The sequence below is a fragment of the Aquarana catesbeiana genome, linkage group LG11, assembly GCF_042186555.1.
Source record: "Aquarana catesbeiana isolate 2022-GZ linkage group LG11, ASM4218655v1, whole genome shotgun sequence".
Taxonomy (NCBI): domain Eukaryota; kingdom Metazoa; phylum Chordata; class Amphibia; order Anura; family Ranidae; genus Aquarana; species Aquarana catesbeiana.
The window spans coordinates 116,011,067-116,034,109 of record NC_133334.1 but is presented as its reverse complement, the minus strand read 5'-3'; the positions used below and the strand labels follow the sequence as shown (position 1 = coordinate 116,034,109).

Sequence of the window (23,043 nt, the reverse complement as noted above, 5' to 3'; positions counted from 1 at the left end):
TGACATGTGGCACTGGTGGGCACTGATTGGCACTGACAGGTGGCACTGGTGGGCACAGATTGGCACTGACATGTGGCACTGATGGGCACAGACAGGTGGCACTAATGGGCACTGACAGGTGGCACTGATTGGCGGCACTGATAGGTGGTATTGGTTGGTAATGATCGGTGGCACTGATGGGCATTGATAGGCGGCACCGATTGGCAATGATCTAGGAGAGGGGAAGTTTCCCACTGAGCAGTCAGCTAGGCATGTAAGAGCCGATCAGTGAGTGAAACTGTAATGTAATGTCACTGCTTGCAGAGAGGAGCTGTCAGAAATCGGAGCTGATGTTGGGGGTGGGTGGGACCGAACAGCTAGCCTATCAAACACAAGCCAACGGGATAGGGGCTGGGCGGGCCGCTCCGTTTGCGTGGCTCCGCCCCTTTCTATCAGCTATCAAACACCAGCCAAAGGAATAGGGGCCGCTCTGTGTATATGGCTCCGCCCCTTTCTTGAGCATCCCAATCATTGGCTGGTTAGACATCAGCGTATTTGATAGGCTAGCTGTTTGGTCCCACCCACCCCGACATCAGCCCTGAGTTTTGACAGCTCCTATCTGCAAGCAGTGACATTACATTACAGTTTAAAGCACTAAGCGGCTCTTAGATGCCTCCCTGACTGCTCAATGGGAGACTGTCTCACAGGCAGCTCCCTACAGTCTCTTGCAGCATCTTACAGCAGATCTCCAGACACACATTAGGGTGTAATAACAGAAAAAAACAGATAAATTTGCGCTGAACCAAAAGAAAGCAAGCAGCCAGCAAAGTTCGTTGATATCAAACAAAAAGTCACATTAAAAAATTATTGCGGCGCTAAGGAAGTCTGAAGAGCGGGAGGAATCTGATCACCAGATGTAGTGTGAAGATGTAGAGAAGTCACTCGTCACCACGTGATAATGTAGTCTGCTTACCAGAAGGTAATAAGGATAAGGCATGAATGGTAAGCAGACTACATTATCACGTGGTGACGAGTGACTTCTCTACATCTTCACACTACATCTGGTGATCAGATTCCTCCCACTCTTCAGACTTCCTTAGCGCCGCAATAATTTTTTAATGACACATTATTTTTTAATTTTTTAATGACACATTAGGGTGTGCCCAGGCACACCCGGCACACCCCCTGCGCACGCCTATGTACACGCGATAGTCAGAGACTGCGAACATGCTATAGGAGTGTGTAGAGACACACTTCAGGAGACAGCCATAAATTGTAGACATATTACATGGGACTGTTAAAGATTGCTGTTATCACAGCCCCTATAGATATCAATGCTTCCACATTTGTGCTTCCCAACAGTTCTCTTAAAAATTACCTGTTTCATACTTAACCACTTTAGCCCTGGAAGAATTTACCCCCTTCCTGATCAGAGCACTTTTTGCGATACAGCACTGCATCGCTTTAACTGACAATTGCGCGGTCGTGCAAAATTGCACCCAAACAAAATTGACGTCCTTTTTTTCCCACAAATAGAGCTTTCTTTTGGTGGTATTTGATCACCTCTGCAGTTTTTATTTTTTGCGCTATAAACAAAAAAGTGCGTCAATTTTGAAAAAAAAAGCAGTATTTTTTACTTTTTGCTATAATAAATATCCCCCAAAAATATATAAAAAAACAAATTTCTTTTTCAGTTTAGGTCAATATGTATTCTTCTACATATTTTTGGTAAAAAAAAAATCGCAGTAAGCGTATATTGATTGGTTTGCGCAAAAGTTATAGCGTCTACAAAATAAGTGATAGATTTATGGCATTTTTATTATTTTTTTTTTTAATCAGTAATGGAGGTGATCTGCGATTTTTATCATGACTGCGGCATTATGGCGGACACATCGGACACTTTTGACACTATTTTGGGACCATTGTCATTTATACAGCGATCAGTGCTATATAAATGCACTGATTACTGTAAATGACACTGGTGGGGGGGGGGGGGCGATCAAGGGGTTAAGTGTGTCCTATGGAGTGATTCTAACTGTGGGGTGGATAGGCTACCACTGACATGACAGTGATCACTGCTCCCGATGATCGGGAGCAGTAGATCCCTGTCATGTCACTAGGCAGAACAGGGAAATGCCTTGTTTACAAAGCCATCTCCCCGTTCTTCCACTCCGTGACACGATCGTGGGCCCCCGCGGACCCGCGGGCACGGTCATGGAGTACGGGGCGCGTGTGCGCCCACAATGCTGTGTCTTAAAGAGGATGTACACTTACGCCCATTTGCACAGCCGTGCCATTGTGCCGATGTATATCGTCGTGCACTGGACGGCAAGCGGTTAAAGTGGTTCTAAAGGCAAAACATTCTTTACCTTAATGCATTCTTCGCAGTAAGGTAAAAACATTGTACAGCTTGCTGTCCTCCCCACCTCCCTGAATACCTACCTCAACTGATACAGCACTGTGCACTGCTGGATGTCTTCTGCCCTCTCTTCCTCTTTACATACGGACTCGGGAAGCAGCAAGAGCCACTGGCAGATAGATATGGAAAAACACTGATTGTGACTGCAGGAGCCATGAGGGCTGCACAATTAGTGCTAAAGGGCCGCAGGATGGGCACTAAGTCTAGATACTGCTATGCCTTGAGCTGCCTAACCTATATCTGCAGTGTGAGATCATCCAAGGCACTGTGTCTCTGACTGCTAGTCTCAGGAGATTTAGTGGTAATGCCACTACTGTGCTGCTCACTTTTTTCCTTGGAAAAATATATAAAAGGTAGCGCTAAGCATATACAAGTGAATATTCATTATATATCATGAACCAATATCATGACAATATATCACTTCAAAAAAACAGATATATTGTTGAACATATAGCAAGCTAAAAAGTCCATTAGTGATGGTGTTCCGAACACCAAAAAAATGCTTTTAAGTGAAGCTTCTAGTTCTTCCACCACAGGAGCTCAATGGAAAGGTGGCAACCCAACACAGGTGTTTGACCACTTTTTAAGGTAGGTCAAATTGCGCACTTGGAATAACAAATTGATTCCCACTGCCAACACCACTCTGCTCCAATGGACCCTTCGGATGAAGCTAGGGCATAAAAATTGACTCCACGGGAGATGAGAGAGAAAGTCTCATAGTGTAGTATATTTAATAAAATGTAAAAGCAATGCAAAGTAGTAGTGTACATGTAAAATGCCTGCCTGGTAGAGATGAGCAAGATGTTTGAGTCGAATGTAAGTTCAACTCGAACACTGGGTGTTCGTCTGTTCGCCGAACAGCGAACATTATGCGGTGTTCGCGGCAAATTCGAAAAGCCGAGGAACACCATTAAAGTCTATGGGACACTAACATGAAAAACCAAAAGTGCTAATTTTAAAGGCTTATATGCAAGTTATTGCCATAAAAAGTGTTTGGGGACCCGGGTCCTGCTCCAGGGGACATGGATCAATGCAAAAAAAAAGTTTTAAAAATGGCAGTTTTTTCGGGAGCAGTGATTTTAATAATGCTTAAAGTGAAACAATAAAAATGAAATATTCCTTTAAATATCGTGCCTGGGGGTGTCTATAGTATGCCTGTAAAGTGGCGCAGTTTTCCCATGTTTAGAACAATACCACAGCAAAATGACATTTCTAAAGGAAAAAAAGTCATTTAAAACTGATCGAGGCTGTAATAAATTGTTGGGTCTCGGCAATATAGATAAATAAAACTCATTGAAAAAACAGCATGGGTTCCCCCCAGTCCATTACCAGGCCCTTTGTGTCTGGTATGAATATTAAGGGGAACCCCGAACCAAATTTTCTTTAAACAATTGCGTGGGGTTCCCCCCAAAATCCATACCTGGCCCTTCAGTTCTGGTATGGAAAACAAGGGAACCCCCAGATCCCGGGCACCCCCCCATTGTACCCCTACCATTTCACACAAAAAAAGTGTCAAAAATAGTAAAAAAGACAGGAGACACTTTGGGACAAGCCCTTTAAAAAAAATAAAAAAATAAAAATGTCTCGAAATGTAAATCCATCTCACCCCGCTTGACGAGCCGAAAAAAGAAAAAAAAAAAAAAAGCCGCAACAGCTCCGCCGCCGTGGGAGGCTTCTGCCGAATGACGCTTCTTCTCGGTGACAGCTGTTATACAGCTGAGGGCAGGGCCACACGGTGACGTAAACGGTTGACCCCGCCCCCCTTTGACGCCACGTGACATTTTTTACTTTAGAAATTTAATTTTGCTGTGGTATTGTTCTAAACACGGGAAAACTGTGCCACTTTACTGCCATACTATAGATAACCCCCAGGTACGATATTTAAAGAAATATTTCATTTTTAGTGTTTCACTTTAAGCATTATTAAAATCACTGCTCCCGAAAAAACTGCAGTTTTTAAAACATTTTTTGCATTGATACATGTCCCCTGGAGCAGGACCCAGGTCCCCAAACACTTTTTATGACAATAAATAAATAATAATAATATAAGCCTTTAAAATAAGCACTTTTGCTTTTTCTTGTTCGTGTCCCATAGACTTAAACGGCGTTCACGTGTTGGTCCAAATTTTTTGCCTGTTCGCAAGTTCTGATGCGAACCGACCCTTAGGGGGGGGGGGAGTTCAGCTCATCCTTACTGCTAGTAGCGTGCATTCCACGTCCCGCTCGTAGGGGTAAAGCCTGGTGTGGGGTGATGTCAAATCAGGACCCGGTAATGATGAATCCTCTATCACTTTCTGAAGACGCCATTTACGGCGAAACGTACACTTAACAGAAACTGGAAGAGATTGTATGGCCTTATAAAGGCTCCAGTGTTTGCTGCATAATCTCTTCAAATTGTCTGTCTCAGGAGTCTGAAAAATGACCTACGAACAACTGAATCCTTAGATTCATAATCTGTTTTACTGAGCACTGCTTTGGCTCATAATGTACATTATGCTTATTAATCTAATGGCAGTCACATTCGCTTTTCTAACTTTAATTTATTGACTTTAATTATGTGAAAGTTCATGACAAAAGGTAACTATTGTACTCTGTTGCTATTTCTGTAAAAATGAAGCAGTTAGTGTAAGGGGGTTTCTATCTACGTTGCACAATTTAGTCACATCTTTACAATGTCCAAACAAGCCTACAGGAGGCAAGTGGAGCAGTAGGTGAGTTCCAAAAAGATAAGTATCAGTAGCAGAGGAGGTGCGATATCAAGAGGACCCTAAAAAGACAAAGTGACACGTTCACTTTACTTTTAAATTGACTGGGTCTCTTGAAAGAGCAATCCCCTACCATCACCAATTGATAACCAATAACCACCATCTCCATGCTTGCCTGTTGCTTTATCCTATCATGGGTGCTTGGAGTCCAAATCACACTAACCTTGGTAATGGCAGCTTTGCCCTAAATTGACAGAGTGGCAGTCTCTTTAACACTTAACCCAACACCTGCAAGGCGTAGAATGTGGAAAACGATCGTCCAGGTTCTACACACCACTGTCTTTTTTTTTTTTAATTGACAATTTTTATTAAGCTTCCAAGTATACAATACAATGATTAAAAGTGACATTGCATGTTATAAGACAACACAAAAAATTTGTAAAATAAAATGATGGAAAAAGAAATGATAAGAAGGTAGTGTTCATAACAAACTTCTCTAGAGGTAGGGGAAGTCAGACCGAAGAAAACTAGGATGACTATTAATAATTGTTTGGTCCATTCACACCACTGTCTTTTTGTACTATCTATGTTGACAGAGATTGTATGCTGGCACCTATTTATAAATAAGTGTGCTCATGTGAACCTTAATTGGTGATATTATACGCATGGTAAGTGCCAAGTGACCTCACTGGTTAGCTGTTCAGAGCATTGATTAAAGTTTTTTCATATTTTATGAACCAATTGCAATATGATATTTCTTACACATAGGCTGGGGGTATCGAAATGAAAAAACTCAGGACAGGAAGTTATATCTTTGTTTCTATTACAACATAACATAAGTAACGCTTATGTAAATAATATGGGTACTTTTTTTAAACTCACTCCTAAATAACCTAAGTTAGTTAAGGTTAACATAGGTTATAGTAAACCTAAAACCAAATTTTAGTTTTGGATATAGTAGAGAATCTTGCACCAGAGTACGGAATCTGTGTCCATTGAGGAGATTTCCCTCCACTTTCTGTCCTGTAGACTCATCAGTGCTGGACATGACATGGTGGATCTGCTATAAGGCACAATAAAAGCAGTGGCGGCTGGTGGGCCTTTCATTTAGGGGGGGGCACCCCCCAGGCAGCACTGACAGCACCCCCCCCTCCGGGAGGCCGGTGCTGCTGCACTGACAACTCCCCCGGGTGGCTGGCAGGCAGGCACCTATCTGATCTAGGGCTGGCAGGCTGTGGTGTCCTCTCCTCCTCTCCCAGAGTGCAGGCAGTGGTGTGTCTCCTCTCTGTTCCTCCTAAGAGCTAGGCATCCAATAGGATCACCTGACGCTTTGGCCAATCGGAAAACAAGTCTCACGACCTGCCTCCTGATTGAGGGGCAGGAACTTTAGTGTGAAAATCGCAAAAATGTATTCGCTATCGTCACATAACTGGCTGGGATTGGGGCTCTGGCCTCTGGCTCTAATCAGGTGCTTCAAGAAAACACTCTCCCCCAATGGAATCCATAGTCCGGCGCCCTGATATGTAGATCAGGGGGCTGGACGCATGGATAGGGGGGGACAGCGCCCATGCGCCCTCTATGGACAGGTTGCCACTGAATAAAAGACTGCAAGTACATGTAATGAGGTACTGATGGGGACTGACACTTTGCCCCATGTCAGAGCCCCTCCATCCCTTGTTTAATGCTTCAAATGCTAAGGAATGGAGTAATACGAGAGTAAATGTTGCTGATGCTGCTGGCAATAATTGCATGAAAAATATGGCACACTGGTTGTACCTAAATTGATCGATCAATCAACTTAAGTACAATCAGCCTGCCCATACATGCTTCGAATCATAGTCTGGTTCAGCAGGGAATGGCCTATGGCTTTAAGGAATGGAGGGGCTGAGTGGGACACCATTGTTGCGCTGTGCTTAGAGCATCATTTGCCTTAATCTGGCCCAAGTAATGTGGGACAAGATCCAATGTGGGACAAGATCCAATTTACTTCCACAATGAGATGTGGCAGAGATCATTGAGTTCACTGAATTGCTTGTCCAGACCCAGTCATTTATTTTTTATTGCAGCTGCACAAAATAAACCATATAACAGCAGAAGTAATACATAGTAGAATGTCAAGAGGCCAAGACACAGTTTGCAGTATTTTCATTCAAGCCAATTTATCTTTTTTGGCCAAGTGGTCTCGTGACAGGCCAATTTGTGTGTAGCATGGCTGGAGGCCACATTGCAATCTTGGGGCCCCACAAACAGAAGAATAACATATTTTCACCTGTCAGTGACTCCTGTCCTGGCACAGACCATAAAGCCATTTTGGGAGTGACAATGTAGAGTGCTGTCTTTCCCCACTAGCTCTTCCACTACACATTTATTCAACCCTTCAGCCCATAGGCTTGGAGGGACTCTGCTGTATACCCTGTGAGGCCTTGCACACTGTGGTTCCAGGCTGGGTCCTTAGGACCAGATCCATTCCACAATGGGGCCCTAAGATAGGGACCCAACTGCTCTGAAGGGTGAACCCCAGCTACCAGTCCACCCCTCCTAAGGGGCTCTCTGTCTCCCAGCCACTACCACTTCCATACCTGAGCTGGCTGCTGCTCCTTCCCATACTTCACTCATTTTGTTACCCAGAGGGTTAACCAGAAGTATGCACACTTTGTTCTCCAAAGCATATCCACAGTGGACTCACATTCTTCTTCACAAGAACCAGGCCAGGCATGTAACTCAACCAATAAATGCTTTACTTTTCAATTTGCATCCATCACATACAGTTTTCAGGAGGATTGCATTAGGGTAATTCACGTAACAATGTAACATCAGTGGAATAGAACTTTTTCACATTCTCCCTGGATTAAATGAATGCTGTGGTGTTCAAACCTATCCAGTGCAAGGATGACCTCATAAGGTAAAATAAAAGAAAGTCCAGTCCTTAGTCCCCTGCCAGAGTCCTACTGAGCGGTAACTCTAACATTACCACAACAATCATATCTCACAGTGTATGATCATACTCCTGACTTTCAGAAAAACCACGAGGCCCGATCTCCTCCTGTATTTATCATTCCCCCAAAGACAGGAAGTGACACATGCAGGGAGGAGGCACAACGGATCACTAAAACGTAAACTTATAAGGCACACAATATTATAAACTCTAAAGATACTAAAAATAGTTAACTATTTAGGCACATGCCTACAAGCAGATGACCATGAGCTTGATTACAGTCTGTAAATTGTGTACTGTACCAAAAATATATATTTTGAAAATAATATATGCAATAGTTATATACTCAGTAAATGTATAGTATTATATTTAATATACTGCTTATTCGCCAGTTCGGTTGACATGCTGTGCTGATGCCACTTAGTGTATATGATGCAAATATTTGATGAGACAATATTAACAATGTAATCTCCTAAAAAGCCAGCTGTTTCAACATTGTGGTCGAGCACCGGACCTGCAGATAAGTACAGTACTCTTTTGTTATTCTTCGTTGTAGTACTCTTCATTTCCCTTTCACTAATGCCTTGGCTACTAGTAAAATTTATAAGGAGGCAGAACACTTAACATAGCCTCTTCTTATCCCTGCACTTGCATGTTTATTAATAGACACAGGGCGCCAACAATTAATACATGATGTTTCAAGCCTTTTAACCTGGTACTATATGTTATGTACTATGGTAAATAATATCATATAGGTTTTACATTAAATTAAAATTAAAAATGCTTGAGTATTACAACCTTTGCTGATTTTGCTAATATATTAATTGCTACATTCACCTATAATTTAAATAAATTCACTATTAAACATCAGAAATTGTTTATAAACTGAGGCTAGGTTCACACCTATGCAATAGGTGCAGCTTATGTTTGCAGGTGCTCATCAGCCCATTAATTTGAATAGAAAGCTGTACCTCTGAGAATCACAGGAAAAAGGTCCCTGCCCTTTTTAAATCCCCAGCTGCACAGAAATCGCATGGTGCTTTTGCATAGTGAGATTTCCTGCCCTTGAAAACATGCTGAGTGAGACCTGGCACCTGTGCATTTTTAGTGCGTTTTCAGTTTTACAGAAACACTCTACAGTCCATTTAACATGGTTTCCTATGGGTCACGTTCACATCTATGCATTTTATGGAAAGGGCCAGGGACTTTTTTCTGGTTTTCGGTTCCATTGACTTCAATGGATTAAAAACATGTATTGAAAAATGCAAAATGCACCTGGAATCTGCAAACTGCAACCTGCATAGGTGTGAACCAAGCCTCAATGACAACCCCATGTGTCTGCTTAAAAAATAGTCAAAAAGAAAGAAAAAATTGCCTGAAAAAAAAAAAAAAACGAACGCAGCCGCAACATCTAAGGATTGGTATGCCGCAAAATTTTGTTCCTGAGTTTAGATCATTTCTACAGCAGTATTCTGCAGATGTAAAGCTTTGGTTACTTAAAAAATTACTAACTAAAAAGAACAAGCAATTGTTTAAACCAAGTGTTTGCTTTTTTTTTGTTTTTTTTTTTACTGCTACCATTCATTTATACTAGCCTTTTAAAATAAAATAAAATAAAACTTAAAAAAAAAAACAATAGTTTAGAGGTTGGATAAAATGTCTAGCGTAGTATAACTCTTGGTATATGCTTTTGTTTTAGGGGTCTATACACCAGACCAGATAGAGAGATATTTGAGAAGCAAACAGGGATACGGGGACTTGGTTCCAAAAGAAGGACAGCTCTTCTAGAAGAGGCACAGTTGGAGCTGTGTTAGTTTTTTTGGTAATATTTGTCAAGAGTGACCCCTGTGGCTCGTGCATTTTCTCACAGAACCTTAGAACTGTATACCTGATTGCAGAGCTTTAAGCCACTGATGGTTGCAACACGCGGTTCATTTTTTTTTACCATTGCCGTTTGATCAGAACTATCAAATCCATAAAAAACAGCTATGACTTCCCTTCCAATCAATCTAGATTTCGTTTTAATTGGATTTGATCAAAATGAGTAGATTGGCTAGGGTGGAATAATACCGATCATTTTGTATCAATTGGCAGCACTGAGATACTTTGTTCATTAATTTTAACCATATGTAATGTATTTCAATCCATCAGATTACTTTACATGTTGGAAACAGAGATAACCCATGATTGTAAGTTAATTTGGTATCTTAACTATTAATTGAAATCCTTTTCCAGTTTGTGACATATTGATCAAAAGGGTAATCAACTATAGATTGATTATTCCTGTTGGAAGAGGTTGATTGGAAAAGAAATCGGTAATTTATTGAAGTGTATATGGCCACCATAAGTTCGTATAGTCACATACGGTACATCTAGCTCTTTATGATAAAAGTTTGGAGACCTCCTCAACCTCCAAAATAGGGTCTAGGAATGATAAGAACTTGACTGCCTTTAGTTACTGCTGTATTTGAGAAATAAATACTTTTGTGGAACCACACAACCCAGGACAAATTGAATAAGTGATCGTGAGGAAGTAATTCTCTCCCAGTTCTATTCAGAAGAGTTATATGTTCTGTCATCACAAATGCTGTTTCTAGATCCAATATTAGTAAGCCCATAAAACCTGTGCCTCTGTATTAATCATTCCAACCAGGTTTTATTATATCTTGGAATAAACGGTGTAATAACTCCTTGTGCAATCTTAATCTTCCTTTTATGAACACTTTGTACTTAGGAGATAAACCATATATGCGTCACTGACGTGTAATACTATAGATCAAAAGATATGGGATACTTTCCAAGTTCAAAGTGATAAGAGCTGTTTGTCTGCAGACTAAAATACTGACTATCCAGAGTAGCACATTCAATGCCTTCCAAAATTGAACATCTGAATTTACAGAAGCTGCCACAACTTTTATTACCTATGTTGTATGCCAGTAATGTCACAAACATTGTGGTTAAAAATTATTAATAAATTGTTTCCTAAGGCTACGCAGGATTCTCAAGTATCCCTTTTGTCCAATGAAAATTCTTAATTTTCGGCATTACCATTGTGGAACTGCTTTCCCTAAATTTGCTAAATTAATTTCAGGCACAGAGAATATTTCCAGAGCCTATTCTTTCTGAAAATTAATAATTTTACTACCAGAGACAATTTTTCACTTTTATGCACATGTGAAAAAGCATATTTTGGGCCAGAAGATTAACTAAAACCCTCAAAACAACATACTGAAAAAGGAGTATCACTTTTTCGACCACATTCTCTGAAAATGACATTTAAATTTAAAAAGAAGAATTAGAGCTGTTCTTGATGGCTGATCAAGTGGATGAAGCCAAGAGCTGAACTGGAATAGAAAGAGTTGGAGATGAGCTACAGAGGCAAATTCTGCCAGCCTTGCTTTCCTGTATTGTGGGAGCTGCCGTGACCAGGACAGGTTTAATCAAAATACCTGCAATTTATACTTGCTCTGATTTTTTGTAAGTGATCACTTACTGCATAAGGTGTTTGGAGAGGTCAGGGGAAACAGTAGGGGGGCAAGTCAGTAGAAGTCTTTGCCATTGGAGAACATGTAGGTTGTGCTCCCAGCACAACCAGAAAACTGACAATGCTAGGATGGACGTGCTTCAATGCCAAGCATGGTCAGTTTGCAATAGGAAAGCAGGGGGAATGGCAGGATCACTAGGTATTTCACACAAAGGAAGCAATACAATGAGAACAGGATACTTTTTAACACAAGTACATGGTACCGCAGACACATCTCAGGAATGTGAAATGTTAAGGTAACATATCCTTTAGCTATTTACAATGTTTTTCACTTTCATAATATCACTTGTCCAGATCTTACCTTCTGCTGATTAGTGGGGGGGGGGGGGTCTTTTTACTCACAGCACCCTCTGATCAGCAGTAGGGAGCATGTAGGTAAGCAGCCATGTTGACTATTTTCCAGTGCAGCCAATGGGTTGAATAGTGGATGTTCTAAGAGGAAATATTTTTTTTGGTAGAGTGGGAAGGGTTAGAGGCCTTGTTATCTGTTTTCTGTTGCCTTGCCTCTGAGCGCATGGTTCTCCTCACTTTCTGGGTGATTGCCTAGAAAGAAGTGCAAGGAATTTTCCCAACAGGAACAAAGATAATAACGAAAGCTTGGCAGAGGTCCTGACCCTTCCCCACTCCCATTGAAGCCATGTGTGAGACTTTCATAATGAGCTCTGTATTTTGGATCATCTATAATGAATTATGTAATTGTTTAATATTAAATTGTATGTATTACAAGGAGTTAATGCAAAATTAAGAATATAGAATGCTAATGTAATGTTACATGTAAACAGATGCTTGAGCAGGTATTGTCTGTTCATGTATAATTTTTATTTAAAGGGAAAGCCTCTAATTTTTATTAGGCTGCCTGAATCATTTCTGAATCATTTATATTGTTAAAGCTCATAAAGTTAGTTTCTGCCTCTGAAAATAACCCAAGCTCAGGACAAGATTGTTTAGTTCTTGTATGTTCCAAGTGTGTACACTGTTTGGCTTGTTGATGTCAGAACCAGCTCTATTTTTATGTGGCTGGGAAAAAGATAGAATGAAGATTTTTTTCTGAAGGATGTTGGCTCAAACTTGTCTTGCATACACATGGTCACATAAATGTTGTAGGGAATTCCGAACGTCAAGAACGCGGTGACGTACAACACATACGACGAGCCGAGAAAAGTTAAGTTCAATAGCCAGTGCGGCTCTTCTGCTTGATTCCGAGCATGCGTCGACTTTTGTGCGTCGGAATTGTGTACACACGCTCAGAATTTCCAACAACAATATTGTTGTCGGAAAATTTGAGGACCTGCTCTCAAACATTTGTTGGCGGAAAGTCCAAAAACAAATATTCTATGGAGCATACACACAGTCAGACTTTCCAACAACAAGCTCACATCCAACATTTGTTGTTGGAAAATCCTATCGTTTAGTGTACATGGACAACAGACCCAGAAGCAAGTCAAGTTTAGCTGACTTTAACTAAAAAAAGCCTTGCATTTGAGATACGTTTGAGATCCTTTTGAGATGTTTTTGAGTTGGTGGGAGCAGGAAAAGCTGCTTATTTTAAGCTACAAGTCACTCTAGGTACAGCCTACACAGGGCTATGGACTCTCCCTATGTGACAGCACTGGTGCATAGCCCAGTCTCATGCTGGAGTCACATAGTCCATCATACTCAGAAATGGCTATTTTCTTAACTCTTGGCAGTTGAACAGAGCATCAGGAAAGCAAAAGGATGTATATGCAGATGGGGAGGAGAGCTTTAAAAGAAGTCAACATGAGCAGGCACTAAGCTGTTTAGTTGCAACTGTAACAAAGCTATCTAAAGTTTTATTTATTAATTTTATCCACAAATAACAGATTATCATGTTACCTGTTCTACATTATAGCTGCATAATCTGCTATGACTATAGATTTGTCCTTGGTTTTGGCACCTTTATTTCAAGATTGTAAATTTAAACCAGTATTTTGTGTACTCCACTAGGTAATGCATATGGGAAGCTGCATTTTATGCAGATATATAATTTTTCAGTTGAAGTCATGGTTAGTTTTCTTTGGGGACCTCAACCAGGGCTGCTGTTAGAAATGGGCCCCCCTACAGCCTACCTGACTGCCTCCCTTGTCCGAAAGTGACTGTGGACATATATTTATCATTCCCTTTCTTTGCAACCTCGGCTGCACAGATGAATGAATAGGAAGCGCTCTAAGGCTTCCTGCTCATTCACAAACTGAAGCATTGTAAATACAATTTACTATGCTTTAGTGATGAAGGGACACAGGAAAGATTAGTACCGTTCACTCATTGTGGTCATTCAGGGAAGGAAGGAGCCAGAAAATTACATATTTACAGGCCCCTTCCCTAGCTTTCCATCCTGAAACATCTATCTATGTGCCTGCAGTAGCTTCCAGCAGGAGAAGAGAAGAGGGAAGCCAGAAGCGCTGTGGGGAAAGGGGGCCTGGACAGATGGAAGCTGCACATGGGCTAGAACCAATCCCCCTGCAGTGCAGTCGGCGGGAGAAAGAGGAGGAGAAGCTGGCAGTGCTGCAGGGGAAGGCAGAAGAAGATTTGCCTGTACCCCCCTTTTGAACTGATGGGGCCTGGGACCAGTACAGGAGGGCTGGCTGTACTGCCTTATCAGTAGCCCTGACCAAACTGTGACATCTCAGGTGGTTAGTTCTTGTATATTTCATAGAGCAGTGATACTACATGGCTGGAATTACAGAGCCAGAACCCCAGGGCAGAGGTCTTGATACTGGGGTCCACCACAGAAAAGGAAACAATGGCTGATTCAACCAACCACCATGCATTTCGGCATCTGAGGGCTGTGAGAGTGTGTCAGGACCCTTAGCAACATAGAGCTAAAGACTGAGACCTGTGGACAGAGTCTGAAACCCGGGAAGAGACTTTCCTTGATTGTGTGCCAAGGGTATGATCAGAGAGCCCAGAGTCAGGCCTGAAGTGAGGATGTGCATGGAGGTAAGATGATGGCTGTACTTCTTGAGCTATGGTGGCAGCTGTGTGTTTGAGGCTGTGAGCCCCAGAAGGAGGGTTCAGGACTTATAGGGACTCTGTTGCTGTTAAACAGTGTGCTGCAGGTGGGAGCTGCTGAGTGTTTTTACCAGGAGATCCAGGGCTACAGAAAATGGTTGCTGAAACTATGTAAGCACCATGCTACTTGTGGGATGTGTGTGCTGCAAATTTCCCAAAAACCATGTGGGCTATCCTTGTTCTTTTGCTGAAAAGTGCTGATGATGATAAAATGTCCCAGAAAGCTGGCTTGAGAGTTAAGCCCAGGGATAGGGATGAGACCCTTTCGCTAGCTGTTGTGGGATCATTGGAGCTCTGAAATGAACTGCCACCCTTGTGTGAGATCTTTAATCACTTGCTTTTGTCTGAGCACTCCAACGCTACAAACATGGGCCCCATCACCAGAAGATATTTGTCACCAAGTACATGGCCAGTGATTGGGTAGAATCAGAGTTCCAGTTAGCCTGGGTAATTGTCAGGGATAAAAGATACTTTGTTAAGTTGGAAATGTCTATCACGCTATGTTAAGCAATCTGTTGTACTTTTTCTCTAACCCTTTTTTTCTACAGGGCTTTGCAGTCCAATAAAGTCCAATGAAACATTCTCAAGTGCGCCATGGTGTCATTTGAGTAATGGTGGCTCATCACTAGTGCAAGGCAGAACATCAGCGGCCCCCTTGGTTGGTAAGCTCTACATAGGGTTTGGGGGAAACATCTATTTATCATCAATTCTGTATCTCTTTACTATCCAATTAGCCCTCTTTTTAATACAAATATTGTTCCTTTTTCCTGTGTCTGAAGAACAAAGCCCACTGATGAATCTGTGTCGTAGACTGGGTGTCATTATGCATTGTTTTCCTATTGATGTACCGTAACTCAGCTAATCAATATATAGAGGTGTAGCAAGGTAGTGAATGCATATACAATGATCTAACATATTGATTTTTTTTAGTTATTCTTTTGGCTTTTTTTTTTGGAAGGTGCGTGTAGGTAAAAAGAGTGACAGACAACATTTGGCCTAAAGACAACATTTAAATAAGTTGTCTTTGAGACAGTGATGTAGTTGAAACCTTTACTTGAGGGTGTTGTACAGAATGTCACATATTAGGAATCTATCGCCTTTATTTATTTCTTTAATATACATATGGGAATAGCCTAAAGCTGGACTACAGGCACACTGCCAAATTCACTGACAAAATACAACGTTACGAGCTCTCAGAGCTAGATGCACAAAATGACACAAAATGACACAATTTTGGTAGTTTTAGCTCTGCCAGACAGGAGTGCTACATTGGCGACCTGCTTTTTTTATCCAGATATACAATACGGTCTGTACGCTTCTCCACCTCCTGTGCAGAGGCGGCTCTCTAATTAGGCAAATTAGGCGGTCGCCTAAGGCCTCGCGCTCACAGGGGCCTCACAGCTGCCTAATTTGCCAAATTAAAGAGCTGCCTCTACTGGCAACCGGGATCCCCCCGCCCCCGCCATCAGCACAGTAGTGAGTCCTCTCACCGCTACATGGAGAGGTAGCGGGTTGCTTCCCAGATGATCGGAGCTCACGTACAGCTCCGGATCTCAGTCAGAGCCAGCGCTGACACTTGCCCCTTCCTCTCCCTCCCCTCCCAAGCAGGAGAGGAGAGAGAGCTGCTTTTACTGCTGTTCCTCCTCATGTCTGCCCCGCTGACCCATTGGGACCAGTGGGGGCCCCCATGAGAAACTGTGCTGGGGATGAAGCCAGTGCCGGACCAAGTCCCGAACTTCCGGCACTGCGCTCCACTCAACGAGGATTCCTCTCAGCTGTGCCAGTCTGTTGTCATCGATCTCTGGTCCCTCCGCCCAGCGCCTTTCTCCCCGCCTCAATGACTCCTTTTTATTCTGAATTGCCGCTGTATACACACACACTGAGGAATAATCTGTAGAATGCTCCGCCTCTCAACTCTGCCCCCCAACTTTGGCTCTCACACCTTGCTTGCAGCAGTACCCGATTCCCGCCGATAAGGTAACATAAATGGAGATCCTGAAGAGGGCAGGGGGCACTGCTATAAGGGGGGCCTCTGATCTCTGGAGTTCTCTAAGGAAGGGGGGCACTGATATTAGGGGACTGTGAGCTAATGGGGGTCTCTGGGGGGTACTCTAATGTAAGAGGCATCCTTCTTTCCTTCTGCTTCCCCTGTACTGTGCCCACTTATCCTCCCCCTGTGCTGTACCCTCCTGCTCCCTGCTTTACTGTACCCTCCTGTCCCCTGTACTGTGCCCACTTACCCTCCCCCCTGTGCTTTGTCCTTCTGCTCCCCCTGTAACCTCCTGCCCCCTGTTCTGTGCCCACTTACCCTCCCCCCTGTGCCCTCCTGCTCCCCTCTGTACTGTACCCTCCTGCTCCCTCCCTGTGCTGTGCCCACTTACCATTCCCCTGTGCTGTGCCCTCCTGCTCCCTCCTTTACTGTACCCTCCTGTCCCCTGTACTGTGCCCACTTACCCCCCCCATGCTGTGCCCTCCTGCTCCCTCCTTTACTTACCCTCCTGCCCCCTGTACTGTGCCCACTTACCCTCCCCCTGTGCTTTGCCCTCCTGCTCCCCCTGTACCGTACCCTCTTGCCCCCTGTTCTGTGCCCACTTACCCTCCCCCCTGTGCTGTGCCCTCTTGCTCCCCCTGACAGTGTGTAATAACAAGGCCACTGGCCATATTAACTTTGGTCTGGGTGGTCAGGGGCAGTAAAACGGTGGCTCAACCACCTATTGTTACCCCCACCTCTTCCCCAGCCGCCCATGTAAATGGGCCTAATGGGAAAGGGTAGGAAAAGGACACAAGTGTACTTTAGGAGCATGGGGTCTTAGAAGGGAGCATAATAAGGTTAGGATTGGGGAAAGTAGGGGCCCATTATGGGTTTAGATGGCTGGATTGAGGGTGGTGGAAAAGGAGGGGTTCAGTAAGGGTTTAAATAGCTAGACTGAGGGTGTTGATAAAGGCGATGTCCATTATGGGTTTAGATGGCTGGATGGAGGATGTTGGGAAAGGAGGGGTTCATTATGGGTTTAGATGGCTGGATTGAGGATGTTGGGAAAGGAAGTGTTCATTATGGGTTTAGATGGCTGGATGGAGGATGTTGGGAAAGGAGGGGTTCATTATGGGTTTAGATGGCTGGATTGAGGATGTTGGGAAAGGAAGGGTTCATTATGGGTTTAGATGACTGGATGGAGGATGTTGGGAAAGGAGGGGTTCATTATGGGTTTAGATGGCTGGATTGAGGATGTTGGGAAAGGAAGTGTTTATTATGGGTTTAGATGGCTGGATTGAGGATGTTGGGAGCTCATTAGAGCCACCAAGCACATGTCTTCTAAAGAAAAAACAACTGCCACACAAGTATAGATGGCTCATTTATAAGTTAATACCCTTTACTCACAATGTTTTTGTTATAGAGCCAAAAAAAACCATATATAGCACCACTAATCACCATTTCCATTACACAACAGTTCTATATTGAAAAAGTAGGACTAGCAAACATGATCAGTTCTCAAACTGCTACCCTTGCTCAAATCTACAGTGCCTAATATCAGTTACAATTTTTGCTCCCCTAAACGGTGTGGCCTGCTAAAATTGGGACCGATTATCCAAGTATGTTTAAGGCAAGGCTTAATTAGGAGGGAGCTTTGAAATATTGTGGTTTTAGGATTCTAAAATGCTGGTGGAGGGCAGCATACCTAAGGTGCAGTCACAGGTTTACTAGGCCTAACATCACTTCATTAGCTAGAGTTACTCATTTATAATGAGTAATATTATGGAATCGATCTTTTTAAGGATATATTTTACTGACGTTATACAAGCTCAAGAGAAATATAGAGTAATAAAGGCCCGTTGACTCCATAAGCAATTAAAGGTTTTTATAACAGTGTTAACAGAACATTGACCTTCATTATGCGTTGTTTATGGGGATACAGAATTCCAAGAATGTATTTATTGTCTTATTTAACATATTGAATTTCTAGGCTACAACTTCTGTTCTCTGATTGGACAAGGCAGAGATTGTAACATTATCCTCCTCTCCAAATTGTCCAATCAGAGAACACCTCCTATTCATGTAAAAAATACATGATGCTCTCAGAAGGGCAGAGGTGTCCAGCAAGTGAACCCCTGTATTCAAATAAGTATTTTCCAAAAATAATCCATACACCAGGGGTGCCCAACCTTTTGAAGAGTGAGGGCCATTTAAGAGACTTATTAACTGGTCGTGGGCCACAATGAGTGGAGTGGGTGGTTGACATTGACACAGCCCGCTTTAGTCTATGGGCCCTCCGATCAGATCCAATCCAGCCAGACAGAAGGGGACAGATCCCCTTCTGTTTTTTTAGCGGATCAGATTGGAGGTAGGCAAATGTAAATAGTCACAAGTCCACCATAGGAAGTGAATGGAAGGTCTGATTATGTGCACCTGAAAAACGGACAGGCGGACCTGATCTGACTGATCATGTGAAAGGGGCCTAAGGCTGCTTTCACATTGATGTGCTGTGGCTGTGCCCCTGTGGCTTTCCTGCAGGTTGGCTGCATTTTGCCATAGAATTCTATTGTATCCTCCAGGTGTGGTGCACTTTCTAAAAAGCTCACCAAACCCACAGGTAATAACAGAAGTCTATGGCTGAGTGCAGGTAACCCCCAGGTTCACTGCATCTGGGGATCAGTTTGATAGCAGCCCAGAGTAACCAGTGCAGAACTAGGATAGATACACCCATTGATATGTGTTTTTAATAAAAAAAACCTGACATTTGAACACAATCTTTACTTCAGGAATCCTGCAGGTATCGCCGGTTGTTGCTGTCCCAAGTGGAGTGTATTTGGTATCACTCCGCCTGTGACAGGAGTCGGTGCTATACAGGAAACATTGGCTCTGCTCTCTACTGCAGCTGCATGCTGCCTCTACCACCGGCAGGACCGTTTTTAAGGCAGAGCAAAAGGGCACCATCATTGTTGTGGGACCCAAGGCAGCTGCCTCATACTTGCCAACTAAGCCAGTTTAAATTCCCTTTCCCTTGAAGTTTTAGTCCCGTCCTGTGTTTACATGAAAATAAACTGCATTGATATGTAAATAGCGGCAGCATTAATATGAAAATAGTCGTGGACCGTGGCATATGTAGATATGCATATGTAGATGTGGCATTCATATGTTTATCATGTCCCCCTGAGGTCATATCTACATCACTTCTGATGAATTCTGCCCACTGGGGAGGTAAAGGAGCATGCTTGAAAGTCCTAACATCAGTCTGCTTTGCAAAGGTAAACAAATTGGAGGTGAAACCCTTCTTCAAAATAACATGGTGTCACAGCACCCTGAATTTTGGTGCATGAGAATGCGCACATCTCAGTCAATGCATGAGGGTGTCATTAACAATTAATGGCACTGCTGTGTGTCTGCTAAAGGGCAGCATGTTTCTGTGGTGTCAGGAAAGCGACTTTGCATGTATTCCTGACACACACAAATGTGAACGTGGGCTAAATGTCTCACTTACATTGGTGGTCGGTGTAAATCTTCTCATTACATTGGGGCTTAGTGTACAATCCTTTCATTCACACTAGTGACCAGTGTGAAGGTCCCCCTTACAGTGTAAATCCCTCTTTACATTGGTGGTTACTGTGAATGCTCCTATTACATTAGTGGTCAGTGTAAATCCCCATTACATTGGTGGCAAGTGTAGAAACCCTTCTTTATATTGGTAATCGTTAAAAAAATCCAAACTTGCATTTGTGGTCAGTTTCGAATCCTCCCTTACATTGGTGGTCCATGTAGAAGCTCCCTTTAAATTGGTGGTGAGTGTAAATTCCCCTTACATTGGTGGCCAGTTTAAAAATCCCCCTTTATTGGCTGTTGATGTAAAATCCCCCATCACATTGGTTGTCAGTGTAAATTGTTCATAACATTGGTGATCAGTGTACATTTCCCTTTACATTGCTGGTAAGTGCAGAATTGCCTTTACACTGGTGGTCAGTGTAAATCCTCCTTTACATTGGTGGTCAGTGTAAATCACCCCTTACATTGGTGGTCAGTAGGGATGAGCCCGATGTTCGAGTCGAACATAAGTTCGACTCGAACATCGGGTGTTCGCCTGTTCGCCGAATTGCGAACAATTTAGGGTGTTCGCGGCAAATTCGAAAGCCACGGAACACCCTTTAAAAGTCTATGGGAGAAATCAAAAGTGCTAATTTTTAAGGCTTATATGCATGGTATTGTCATAAAAAGTGGCTCTGATGAAGAAGGGTAACCTTCGAAACTCGTTAGCCAGCAGTAGTCCGTACGCCTCCTTCCTGGGACTTGGAAAACTGCTACCACTGGATTATTTGCCTCTGTGCCATATACTATGCGATTTTTTTTTCGACCTTTGTGAGTAGTTTTTATCTTGTTTTTAATTAATAAATCTGTCAAGGATAATGCACTAGGCTGGTGCGCTCTTTTTCTTTCTTTTCATTTGTCATAAAAAGTGTTTGGGGACCTGGATCTTGCCCCAGGGGACATGTATCAATGAAAAAAAAGTTTTAAAAATGTCAGGTTTTTTCGGGAGCAGTGATTTTAATAATGCTTAAAGTGAAACAATAAAAGTGAAATATTCCTTTAAATTTCGTACCTGGGGGGTGTCTATAGTATGCCTGTAAAGCGTCATTTTTTTTTTAATATTGGCGCAGGGTTCCCCTTAATACCCATACCAGACCTGAAGGGCCTGGTATGGAATTTGGGGGCACCCCCACACATTTTTTTTTTAAATTTTGGTTTGGGGTTCCCCTTAATATTCATACCAGACCCAAAGGGTTTTGAGTCTACCTGCTATTTATTGTATATCTCAAAGCATGTGGAGAGCGAAACTGCACGCAAGAGGGGGCCCAAGAAAATGTTTGCCCAGGGTCCAGTCAATGTTAAAGACCTGACCGCCGGCTCCATTCTCAACACTGATGCTCTAGGATGGCGGGATGGGAATCTGCAATCTGGTCTTGCCGACCCCCCATCCTAGAGCAAGAGGTCACGGGCCACATCAGAGGGCTCATGTGGCCTGCGGGCCAGCAGTTGGGCATCCCTGCCATACACATTCACTACCTAATGGCCCTATAATCTATTTTTCATTAAATAGTTTCTTACTGTATTTTTCTGCCTCCTTGTAATTTCCACTGTGAGCTCCCGAACTTCTCCTTTTCCCCTCTCACTTTCTATTTGTTTTCACTGCACATTAGTTGTGGTCATCTGCACACTACACATCCCATAGTCTATAGTCACTGGTCTATCTCAGGAGCAAGCAAGGGAGGGTGGCTATGTTCCTACATACAGTGGGGACTTGAATGAACATAAGACACCCTCTAACATGAAGTCAGATTACAGCAGAAAAAACAAAGGAATTTAAAGATCACCTCTGCGGTTTTTATTTTTTGCGCTATAAACAAAGAGTGACAATTTTGAAAACATTTTTTTTTTACTTTTTGCTAAAATACAAATCCAAAAAAAAATTAAAAAAATAAATGTATTCATCAGTTTAGGCCGATATATATTCTTGTACATATTCAGAAAGTGGTTCAACAGATGCACCCTTCCACATTCAGGTCCGAGTTAAAGAGATTGTAAAAGTAAAATAAAAAAAATAGCAAACATGTCTATAATTACCTGTTCTGTGCAATGGAATTACACAGATCGTCCGCAAGCCTCTTCTCCTCAGGTTACCTGGCCAGCGCTCCTGGCACCTCCCTTCTGTGCAGAGGCTTCCCATGGGGACACTCGTGCGTGCTCGCTCCCAAGCCTTACTGCTACATCCATTGACACAGACAGCAGGACTCGCCCCCCCCCCCATCACTGGGTTTGATTGACAGCACTGGCAGTCAATGGATCCCAGTGCCCCAGCAAAGCCAGCGAGACCCAGAATTGAGGGGAGAGAAGAACAGAGATTGCACAGTGCTGGATGAAATGATGGCTTAGGTCAGTTAAAGTTAAAAGGTCCCCCAGTCTACTGCTCGTGCTGATGGTTCCTTTTGGAAAAAAACAGTTGCCTTGGAATCCTGCTTTGAGTCACTGACCCAGGACACACAAGCAGATATGGATTTCTGGGATCTCCAGAAGTGTGCCATGTGCATAGGAAGTCTGTAGACACTCCAGGTTGGAATTCTAGAATCTCACAGGGGTCAGTGGATTACGATCAGATGAGAGGTCATATTTATCAGTATCATATCAGTGGATGACTGGTAATCTCAGAAAGAACGTGGGCTTTCTTGATCCATGGCCATATACAGTATGTAAGGGAGTTTGCAATAACTCTTGTTCTAGTGGTAATGCAGTCTTTGAGTGTATTGTGGACATTCCAGTCCACTACTCTGGTTAACTGACAAGCCCAGTAGTATTTCTGTATGTCTGTAAAGCCTATACTTGCTTTAAGCTTTGGGAGAGTAAGGGTACTGTATTTTACTCTTGGACATTTGTTGAGAAAGGTGCAAA

The 23,043-nt window shown here is 42.8% G+C and overlaps 1 protein-coding gene across 2 annotated transcripts in view; it reads right to left on the bottom strand.

Moving 5' to 3' along the window:
• Positions 1–23,043, bottom strand: part of EPS8L2 (EPS8 signaling adaptor L2) — a 273,304-nt gene that overhangs the window by 167,205 nt on the left and 83,056 nt on the right. The window lies entirely within an intron of this gene.